This window comes from Artemia franciscana, chromosome 17 (assembly GCF_032884065.1).
Source record: "Artemia franciscana chromosome 17, ASM3288406v1, whole genome shotgun sequence".
Lineage (NCBI taxonomy): Eukaryota > Metazoa > Arthropoda > Branchiopoda > Anostraca > Artemiidae > Artemia > Artemia franciscana.
The window spans coordinates 28284794-28296819 of record NC_088879.1 but is presented as its reverse complement, the minus strand read 5'-3'; positions in this window follow the sequence as shown (position 1 = coordinate 28296819).

Here is a 12026-nt window from a genome sequence, read left to right as displayed (position 1 = left end):
TGAAAATATTAAAGTTGTGATTTTGCTGGTTGCCCTCTCTGGCTGGAAGGTCAGATGTTTTAGTCACCTGCTAAACCTGAAAAGCGAACATTGAAAAATACTAATTTTACTCTCTATAGTAATTATTTGAGTATATAGGGGACGTTTAAATCCCTCTCTGACTGAAATGTTAGGTCAACTGTTCATGGGAAGGTCAGTCACTTTAGTCAACCCGTCTAGGGTAACCCCCACTCAGCCTGGATTTAAGCTTGCGAAACTATATGTCCTGAAAGATTGGGGCTCATTGGTTTTACTATAAGATACAAACTTTCTTGAACTCGAAATTCCTTTCAAGTTCAAAGCTGTCATTTTAATTTTTTTTTAGTTTTTAAGACATTTTTGGATGGAAAAATATGACTGGATTACGATATGCCATTTTTTAAGCTAGCCTTATGCCAACTTCACTAAACAAGAAAACTGCTACTATGATTAGAACTATCCTTGTGCTGTAGTCTCTCTTTTTCTGCTAAGTTTTTTATGTTTAATTGTTTATTTGTTTTTGTTTTTTATTATAGCAACTACACGATCCAGCCTTTTCGATCAAGGGCACTCTCCCTATCAGTCTTTATGTTCTGTTCGGAATGAAATTTCTGTCCTAGTTTGACAACTTTACGTCAATTTTCGTATATTCATTAGTTTAATAATAATTGATATAATAAAAGTGAAAGATAGAGGGAAAACTCCAAAAGAAAGAAAAAACATATTTAACCAAATAGGTAAACTATAAATATACTAAACAGGCGTCCTTAAATTAATGAATCTATCAAGCTGCTTAGATTCTTCTAAGGCAATATAATAAAAAGAATTAAGAAAAAAGTAAAATGATCGTCAATGAATAGTCTCTGAGAAAAAGTAAGGTGCGAATCAGCAAGATATATACATATATATATATATATATATATATATATATATATATATATATATATATATATATATATATATATATATATATATATATATATATATATATATATATCTATATATATAAAAATAAGTTGTCTGTCTGTGTGTCTGTCTGTGGATCAGGTGACGTCATTTTTCTGTGTCGACTGACGTCATGAAGTTAGTTGTCGTCATTTTTGCTATGACGGTGACGTCATTAAAGATATTTAAGACATATATGTTCACGTAGAAATCTATTAATGTTTAAGTTTAAAATGACTGATGAACTTACAATGGCAAAAGCCGATGAAGATGCTCAAAGAGTCTATGCCAAAAAACTTGCTGCTGATAGAGAAAGTCAGAAAAGAAAGCGTGCCGAGGAATCAAAAGAACAGCAAGGAAACAGGCTTGAGGCTAAAGAACGCAAAACCGCGCAGTTAGATGAAGATCCACCTGGACAGCGAGAGTCAAAACATATCAAAACTGAAAATGATAGCGATGATGATTGGGTTTGGGATTTTGACTCGGATAAGGTCATCAATGCCTACCAGATTTTAGTTAAAAAAACAAAGGTTCGGCGATATGTATTTCATAGTGAAGCTGAAAAAATAAAGAAGAAAAAGAAAACTGAAAAAAGAAAAAATGTAAAAAACTAAAAAATACTAAAAAGAAAAAACACTCAAAGAGAAATTACAGACCGGGACACAAATGACGACCGGGACAGAGGGAATATAAATAACGACCGGGACACTCAAAGAGAAATTACAGACTGGGATACCGGGACACAAATGACGGCCGGGACACAGGGAATATAAATGACGACCAGGACACAGGTATTTAAGAATATCGTTCAAAGACAAATTTTTAATTGTAAGAAGACCGTTGAAAGAGAAATTTCTAATTGTAAAATGACTGAAGAACCTACAATGGCAACGGTACCACCATCGAAGTAGATAACCAGTGGGTTGTTCCATATTCCCCATTAGTGCGAAACGTCAACCCCAAGTCAAATTCGTGCATTGTTTGGCATCATTTTAACAACTTGCTCTCCATCAGCTCCTACAGAGTTATGGGAAAAATATAAGTCAAAAATGTCCGAAGATATACTCCATCGAAAACAGTTAGAAACGTCAGATATGACTTTTGATTTTACATCAGAAATTTATAACTACACTTTAGTTATTATAGAAGATTTGTGCGTACGTATGGCAAACAAACCTCTTCAGGATTTTGGAATGCCTTCACCTAACCGTATCGCTGCTGTTTCGACATGTGTAGAATTGGATCGTGAAAAAAGTTACAGTACGAATGATCTATTGTCGTATGTACAAAATAACATTTCCAAGTTAACGTCGGAACAAAAAGACATTTATGATACGATAGACTCAATTTCAGGACGTATACAACTACCTGCATATTTCTGTAATTTAGTGACGTCCAAAAATCAATTGATTGAAAAAATATTTCCGAATATTCTAAAAAATTATAAAAATAATAAAAAGCTAAGTGAAAGAGCGATTCTCGCACCCAAAAATATAGACGTCTACGAAATCAACAATATTGTTTTGACCAAGATTCGAGACCAGGCAGTCCTTTACAAGTCAGTCGACACAGTTTTGGAACCAAATGAAGCGGTTAATTATCCATCTGAATTTTTAAATTCCATAGGTCTTTCAGGGTTTCCACCACACGTGCTACAACTAAAAATAGGCGTACCAATAATACTTTTAAGAAATATCAACCCACCAAAGCTTTGCAATGGCACGCGACTTGCCGTAAAAAAAACAATGGAAAACCTAATAGAGGCCACAATCTTGACAGGGCCTTTTGAGGGTGAGACTGTTCGTATTCCTCGCATTCCCATGATTCCAACGGATCTGCCTTTTCAATTTAAAAGATTGCAATTCCCAATTCGATTAGCATTTGCAATCACCATTAACAAAGCTCAAGGTCAATCATTAGAAAAATGTGGTATAGATCTTAATACTGATTGTTTTTCCCATGGACAATTGTGCGTGGCATGTTCGAGGGTCGGTAAACCTGACAATCTATTTATATGCAGCGACAATTGGACAGCGAAAAATGTTGTATATTCGCAAGTTTTACGCAGTTAATTTGTATTTTATCTACCTATCTATCTATCTATATAAAAACGAGTTGTGTGTATGCATGTTTGTTTGTAAAAAGAGCGTTTGCATATGACGTCATTATTAGTGCATACGGCTTTGTATATGCACAGACAATGGGAAAGCCAAGAATGTTGTATATTCGCAATTTTTACGTAGTTTAACTCCTGCAGACGAAATGAATGCTTGCCTGAAAAATTCTAATTTATGGGCACACGTAAAAATATTAAAATTAACTACAAATATGCGTGTCCGATTGCAAAACGATGACTCTGGTCAAACATTTTCAGATCAATTGCTGGCAATTGGAAACGGAAAGCTCCCAGTAGTGGGAAAGCCAAAAATGTTGTATATTCGCAATTTTTACGTAGTTTGAAACACATATATAAATCTATCTATATTCACAGGTGGGACACAGGGACACAACTACAATGGCGCGTAACTAATATGGCGCGTAACGACTTACGCGCGCGGGGGGGCTTGGGGGGGCGCGAAGCGCCCCACCAACTAGGTGTTGGGGTGGCGCGAAGCGCCACCCCAACAGCTAGTATACATATATATATATATATATATATATATATATATATATATATATATATATATATATATAAATAGGTTGTCTGTGTGTGTGTGTGTGTGTCGAGTGACGTCATGTTTGTGTGTGGACTGACGTCATGTTTGTTGATTGACGAAATTACACACCGGGACATCGGGACATAAATGACGATCGGGACACCGGGACATCTATATATATAAAAATAAGTTGTCTGTGTGTCGAGTGACGTCATGTTTGTGTGTCGACTGACGTCATGTTTGTTGATTGACGAAATTACACAACGGGACATCGGGACACAAATGACGACCGGGACACCGGGACATAGGGAATGTAAATGATGACCAGGACACTCAAAGAGAAAGCGACCGGGACACAAGGAATGTTCGATTAGCAATCACCATCAACAAAGCACCGGGGCACAAATGACGACCGGGACACGGGGAATGTAAATGACGACCAGGACACTCAAAGAGAAATTACAGACCGGGACACCGGAACACAAATGACGACAGGGACAAAAATGACGACCGGGACACCGGAACACAGGGAATATAAATGACGACCACGACACTCAAAGAGAAATTACAGACTGGGGCACCGGGACACAAATGACGACCGGGACACAGGGAAACAACAACAACGGGGACGCCGGGGGCACAGGGGGATATATAAATGACGACAGAGACACAGGGAATGTTCGATTAGCAATCACCATCAACAAAGCTCAAGGGCAATCATTAGAATAATGAGGTATAGATCTGAATACAGATTGTTTTTCCCATGGACAATTATATGTTGCATGTTCAAGAGTCGGTAAACCTGACAATCTATTTATATGCACAGACAATGGGACAGCCAAGAATGTTGTACATTCGCAAGTTTTACGTAGTTAAAAATATATATATATATATATATATATATATATATATATATATATATATATATATATATATATATATATATATATATATATATATATATATATATATATCTATCTATATTCACAGGTGGAACACAGGGACACAACTACAATGGCGCGTAACTAATATGGCGCGTAACGATTTGCAGGCGCGGGGGGGGGCTTGGGGGTGGCGCGAAGCGCCACCCCAACAGCTAGTATATATATATGTATATGAATATCATTTAAGTACATATAAAAATACACACATCTTACGAAACTGATAAGCTTTTAAAGATATTTAAAGAAAATATTGATTTTTCCGTAAACTAGAAAAGGTTGGAATGTAGGTTTGAGCCAATTTGGATTTTGGGACAATTTGGACAATTTGGATTGAGCCAATGCTCAATGTCAGTCGCATAACCATGTGTTTCAGTTCTCGATTTGTCGCGTTGAAGGAGGGGCAGGGGGAGGGGGGATACGTGGTAGGATCTTTCCATGGATGAAAATATCATGAGGGAAGAGAATTTACAAGAAGGGGACGCAAGATTTTCTAGCATTGTTTAAAAAAACAATGAGAAAATAAATAAAAAAGCAAGTGTTTTCAACTGGAAGTAAGGGGCAGCATTAAAACTTAAGACAAGCACAAATTATTACGTATATAAGGGGGTTTGTCTCCTCCTCAATACCTCGCTCTTTACGTAAAAGTATATTTAGTAATCTCAACTATTTACTCAACGGTCTTTGTGATTCCGAGATCATTCTTAAAGAATTGTGACAAAATTCAAGCTCTAATGCAGAGAGCGAGGTATCGACGAGGGGGCAAACTTCCTTATGAACTTAACAGAAATATACAAATATAGAAGTTCGTTATGTAAGTTAATTCATATATTTATTACTAATAAAAACGTTTGTAAAAAAGTTCTACTTGCCTTTTTAAGTAACCAAAAATTGAAGGCAACTAAGCCTCCTTCCCCAATTCTTTTTTATCAAAATCGTCCGATCATAACTGCGAGAAGGCCATTTAGCCAAAAGAAAAACATATATAAAAATTTTGCTTTAATTATCCATGTGCGGTGAACCATAATTAAAACAAGCATTAATTCAAAAACGTTCAGAAATCAAATAAAAAAACAAGTTTTGAAAATTTTTCAACTCTAAGTAAGGAGTAACATTAAAACTTAAACCAAACAGAAATTATTCCGTGTATGCAAGGGGTTATCCCCTCCTCAACACCCCGCTCTTTACGCTAAAGTTTGACTCTTTCTCACAACTCTACTTTTTAAAACAGTAAGACTTTAGTGTAAAGAGCGAGGGGTTGAGGAGGTTACAACCCCTTTTATATTCGAAAAAATCGGAAATTATCTTCTAACCTTGAGCAAATTATCTTCTACCCTTGAAAAGGTATGGAGGTTACTTATTAAAATTTCCATTCGTTTTAGGATTTGTTTACTTATTGGTGGTGATATGTGGTAGTTATGCACTTGGTAGAGCTCTTCTCAGTCTGCTCAGTCTCGGTTTAATAAAGATCTTTACTTTTCTTGGAAAAGATTGTTTTGTGATAAAAAGGTTTTAAATTAAGTTATGTTGTTTTTACATTTATTCATTTATTTATTGATGGTGATTTGTGGTAGTTTTACGCCTGGTAGATTGTTTGACTTTATTTCTTCTCAGTCTTGGTTTAATTAAGTTTTTTGCTTTCCTTGGAAAAGCTTATTTTGTGGGAAATGTTTTCTAAATTAATTTATGTTCTTTTGTTACATAGTCTTTTTCATGTAAAAAGTAAAAAATATTCTCTATCTTTTGGTGTTTTTTTCTATAAGAATTTATAGTTTGGATTGCTATTTGTATGTTTGAGAAATTTTGTCCTACAATTTTTAACAACATACACCCTTTTGAAAATCTAGGCCCAAATACTTTTTTATAATTTAGTTTTATACCTCCTCTAGTTGACCTGAAAGATAAAACTTTAATTCCATTCCCAAAAGATTCTGTCTATACTCCTTCACTGACTGGGTACACTTGCACTCTTTTGATTTAGCTAAGTTGTAAGAGCAGAGGTAATAATGGTAGTAGCCCTGAAAATTTCCACTTAATAGCGTCAGTCGATCTTGAGATATTGCTGAGATGTCTTATCGGCAACCGGCATTCACATAGTGCCTTTCTATTCAGTTTTAAAGCAACATTTAGATTTTAAGCACACTGGACAAATTGCATAACTGTGGGGGATTGAAATACCCAATATCTCCAAATATATAGCTACTGAACCGTATAAATATGCTGAACAAAATGAGTAGTTCCTTTGATTTAGTTAAACATCCGCCTAAATGATCCTTGAAAGCTTCACACTAATATCCTTAGCTTGTGCAGTAACAGCACTTGTAGTTGAAGTAGTAGTGTTAGTAGTAGTATGCACCTATAGCTTTCTTTAACATGGTCTCAAAACACGACGAAAGTTTCAACTTAAAACCATAAACAATTCCTGAATCAATTCTGATACGTCCTATTAGCAACCTGTTTGGCATGGTGTGTTTTCATTTAGTTACACACAGTTTAAATATTGCCCAGTTTTTTGCCTTAATAGAAGCAGTAACAGCCCCAGTAGTAATAGCAATAGTAGTGCCAGTAGTAACAGTAGTTGCAGTTATACTAGTAGTAGTAGCAGTAGAATTAACAGTAGTAGCCTTCGCTTTAGTAGGAATAACAGTATTAGCAGAGGTAATAATAGTATCAGTAGTAGCCTTGGTTTTACTTCAAAATCACCGTTGATATTGAATTAAAATCAAGTACTTGCAGTTGTCAAGCCATGGCTAATTGTAGAAAAAGCCAAGACAGATAGTCCAAGTGAGTGAGAGACATGTAGGGAATGAACCGTTTTTAGGATTGTATAAGGGTTAGGTTTCCATTCCTGAACCATTCCTGAATTAATTCTGATACATCCTCTTAACAACCTGTTAGGCATGGTGTGTTTCGATCTTGTTTCATACAGCAGATATTGCCCGGATTTTTTGTCTTAATACCCTTAAATTTAGTAGAAGCAGTAGTAGCGGCAGTAGTAATAGTAGTAGTTGTACCAGTGGTAAAAGTAGCTGCAGTAGTAGTAGTAGCAGCAGTAGGATTATTAGTAGTAGCCTTTGTTTTAGTAGCAACAATAGTAGTAGCAGTAATAATAGTATCAGTAGTAGCAGCAGCAGAATAAGTATGAGTAGAAACAGTAGCATTATGATGCAAATGTTGCCTTTTGTTTAGTTCAACGTCCCCCACAACTAGCCCTGTAAGTTTCAAATTCATACTCAAAATTGTTCCTAAGATATTGCTGATATACCCTTTTCACAGCCAGCGTATTGTGATTCAGTTCACTTTCCCCTCCCCTAACATTTTTCTGAGAATTTCACTTTCAAACCCTAAGGTATAGTTGCAACAGTAGTCACAGTAGTAGTATTAATGCTATTAGTTGTAGTAGTACTAGTAGTAGCATTAACAATAAAAGTACTAGCACTAGCAGCAGTAGGAGTATTAACATAATTTTTTTTGGTCAGTTGAACATCCCCTCATCAAGTCCTGAAAGTTGCAACTTAATACAATTAGCCATTGCTATTACATTATCGATATGTTCTTTTTTTAACCTGTATATTCATATACTTCTTCAAATTTTTATCTTAAAGCTCTTATCCTTACAAGGAGCTGCGATAGAAGTGGTAGTTGGAGTAATAGTAATTACTCCAACTGGAGTAGGGGAGTAATTACCCCCTTCAAGCATTCTCTGAGAGTTCCAACTTAATACACAAATCAATTCTTAAAATGCGCTTTTTATAAAACCTGAATACATATAGTGTCTTTTGATTCAGTTCAAATTTACCCTCATTATTCTCTCAAATTTTACCTTTATAAACTTAGTCTTGATAGTACTAGTATAACAATAGTTGTGATGCATGTTACCTTTTGGTCTGTTGAGTATTAGCCCGGCATGATGCCCCGGAGGTTTCATCTTGACACGACAGGCGTTCGAAAATACTGCAGATGTACCCTTTAAACCCTCTTTTGACGCCCTTTTCAGCTTAATACACTGCGCCTTCCGAGTCATTGCAATTGCAGTAGTAGTTGGAGTAATTTAGTAGTAGTAGTAATAGTAGTATTAGTAAAAATAGCACCAGCAGTGGTAGTAGTGTTAGTAGTGGCTTGGAAATATTGCCTTTTTTTCATTTGATATTTCCCTTTAAGTATTCTTTGGAAGCTCCAACTAAATGACCAAATTCATTCTGAAGATGCACCCTTTTGACAATCTGCAAGAACATAGTATGTTTAGATTTAGTTCAAATCTCAGTGTTCTGTCAAATTTTCAACTTCATACGCGTGGCCATAATCGTACTAATATCATAGTAGTAGTGGTAGTAGTAGGAGCAGTAGTAGCGGTAATGGCGTATTATTAGTAGTAGTAGTAACAGTAATAGCAGGAGTATTAATAGCAGAAGTAGCAGGTATATGTTGCCTTTTGGTCAGTTGAACATCCCACTCATGATTTTTCCTCTAGATATGGTAGGCTGTTTCAAACATATTGCCGATATGCGCGCATCAGCAATCTGTATGCACATAGCATGTTTTGATTTAGTTCAACACTCCCCTTAACATTTCCTCAGACATTTATATAAACATCCTCAGCCTCGGTAGTACTCGCTACAGAAGAAGTGGCTTTAGTGGTAGCTGTAGTAGTAGTTGTAGCAGTAGAAGCAGTAGTAGTAGTAGTAGTAGTAGCGTGCGAAAATTGCCTTTTTGGTCCCATATCATTTCCAGAAAGTTCCAAATTAATATACACAGTCATTCCTTAGTTAAGCCCTTTTGGAAAACCAGATAAAAATACCGTTTTTTGATTTAGTTCAACACTTCCCTCAAGATTCCCTGAAAGCCTCACCTGTATGCCCTTCGTATTTTGGGAAAGTAAATATATAACATGCATACCTTTGTCAATAACATATACTATATGTAAAGAATGAACGAATTGCCTAATCTTACAGCCCTTGCCCAGAGAGCTGTGTGTGTGCGATCGGAGGGGGTGGGGTTGACATCCCCAAAGGCATAATTACTGGATCTTTAAACCATGTTGAAAAAAAGAAATGTAACAAAGTTTTCGTTGGAAGTTTGTTTTGGGAAATGACGGATGTAGGAGGGGGGAGGGGACTGGTTGCCCTCAAGTCACAATTGACTCTTAAAATGACAATAAAACTTCCAATTTCAAATCAAATGAGCCCCAACCGAAGTTTATGCGACCACACATTCCATAAAAACCTTATATAGCCCAAGGCATAACTCACAACCCCTTCTCCAGGGATCTGAGGGATTGTGCTGGTCCTGGAGGCATTGTTCTGTGTTCTTGGGACTATTTTCAACGAAATAGCTATCCAACAATGTCAATCAGATGCGTTTGAAGAAAAGAGCACGTCAATGGGGGGGGGGCTGTTTGCCTTCCATCATCAATTTACAACCCTTGCCCCTATGCTCTGGGGGCTTATATCAACCCTGAAGGCCTTGTTATATGATCTCTAGACTCTTTTGAACAAAACAGCTACCTCAAAATTTCTATATGAAGCATTTGGGAAAAAGAAAATCAGGGAGGGGAACTAGTTGACCTCCGATGATTAGTATATTTATACCCTTTGCCCTTAGAGCCACGGGGGCTGTCATCCGAAAGGACATAATTACTGGACATTTCAAATATGCTGAACAAAATGGCTATTTCAAAATTTTGTTTGAATTTTATTGGAAAAATGATGGGCGTGGGTAGGGGGGCTTCCAGTCACTTTCGATTATGAAAAAGGACACTAGAAGTTTCAATTTTTAATCGAATGATCCTATTAATAAGTTTCTACGACAACTCCTTCTATACGAAGTGCCCTGGTCTAAAAAAATAAATAATGCATTGTGTCAACATCGTTAGTTACATAGGCAGCACTATTGCGCTGCCTGTAATAGCATGCACAACACTATTACCCTGTTAACCAAACATTTACTCTATGTGTAGCTTAGAGGTTCCAAGTTTTGATGGACCTACTAGTAAAATCAACATGTTGGCTGAAATTGTTTTGTTTTCACGACCTGTATTTTACGATGTTCTTTCAAACAGTAAAGAACTGTAAATGAGGAGTGACTCGACTCAATAGTAACCGACACTCTAAAGAAAAGTGTTTTGATAACAATTAATATATAAAAGGAATTGAATTTTTCTGCTGATTCCAAATATACAAAATTCATTGAGTTTTGTGTTAATTATCAAGGGATATGTGGCTGAGAAAATTTGCCTGATTTTCAAAATCGGGGAGAAACACCCTGAAAAGATCAAGTGATTTAATGGAAATCACAACATCAGATCTAGCATTTCAGAGAACCGCAGAGAAGAGATTTCAAGTTCCTATCTATGAAAATGGGTAATTTTATATTTCTGATAGAAGAACGATCACGGAATAAATCTTGCTAATACTCCTACGGAAACACTTCATTTGTGCAGTATTCTCTCAACCTCATTAAAATAACCGGTTACTGTACCATAAACCTTTGACTTACATATTCAGTCATACAACAGCCTTGGTTATCCAAGACCCAACATCCAAGGAGACCAAATTTTCCTTCCCTCTAGTTCCCCCCCTCCCGTTTTTAATTAGTTTTCTAATTTTAAATTTTTTCATTTTTTTACTTAGAAATTTTGTAAACTTTATTTTTCATGTCTTAAATTGACAGAAATTATAGTTCAAACAAAAACATTCGCTTGTGATATTTTTTAAATACGAAATAAAGATGATAAAAATACTTTAGTCTTAAATTTTTCTATTAGAAAAATAATGTTTGTAACGACCTTTTTTCTTTTTTTACAGAATTATTTTTTTACTGGTATTTTTTTGGAATCAGAATTCTTAGGCTATTGGTAGCTGGTTCTGTCAAGTGATTTATCTTTGAAAGGGTACCAAATGATAATAGGTCGTGATAATAATAAAAATTTTAGCTAAGTACTTCTAAATCTTGTGTGATATTATTGAAGTCTCACCTGATATTATGTAAACCTTGTCAGATATTATGAGAATCCTCTTTGGTATTACCCAAATAAGCAATGTAATAACAAGATTTTGAGTTTTGAGATTATCAAAATTTTACCTCATATAAACAAAATATTTTCTAGTACTATCAAAAATTATGTGATACTATCCAAATTAGCATATTGCTGTCAAAATTGTATGTGATATTATCAAAATGTTGCCAAGTATTATCAAAATCGTGTATGGTATTATCAAAATCTTGTCTGATATTATAAAACATCTTGCATTGCATTATCAAAATCTTGTCTTGTGTTACCAAATCTTGTCTAGTATTATCAAAATCTTGTCAGATATTATGAGAATCTTCAAATAAAGACAAAGAGACATGCAAACAGACGCTAAACAACACAGGCACGGTGAGAGAGAGACAAAAAAACACACAAAAAACACAATTTCAGACAAACAAACACGCAGAGTCAGACACACAAAAAACACAAAGACAG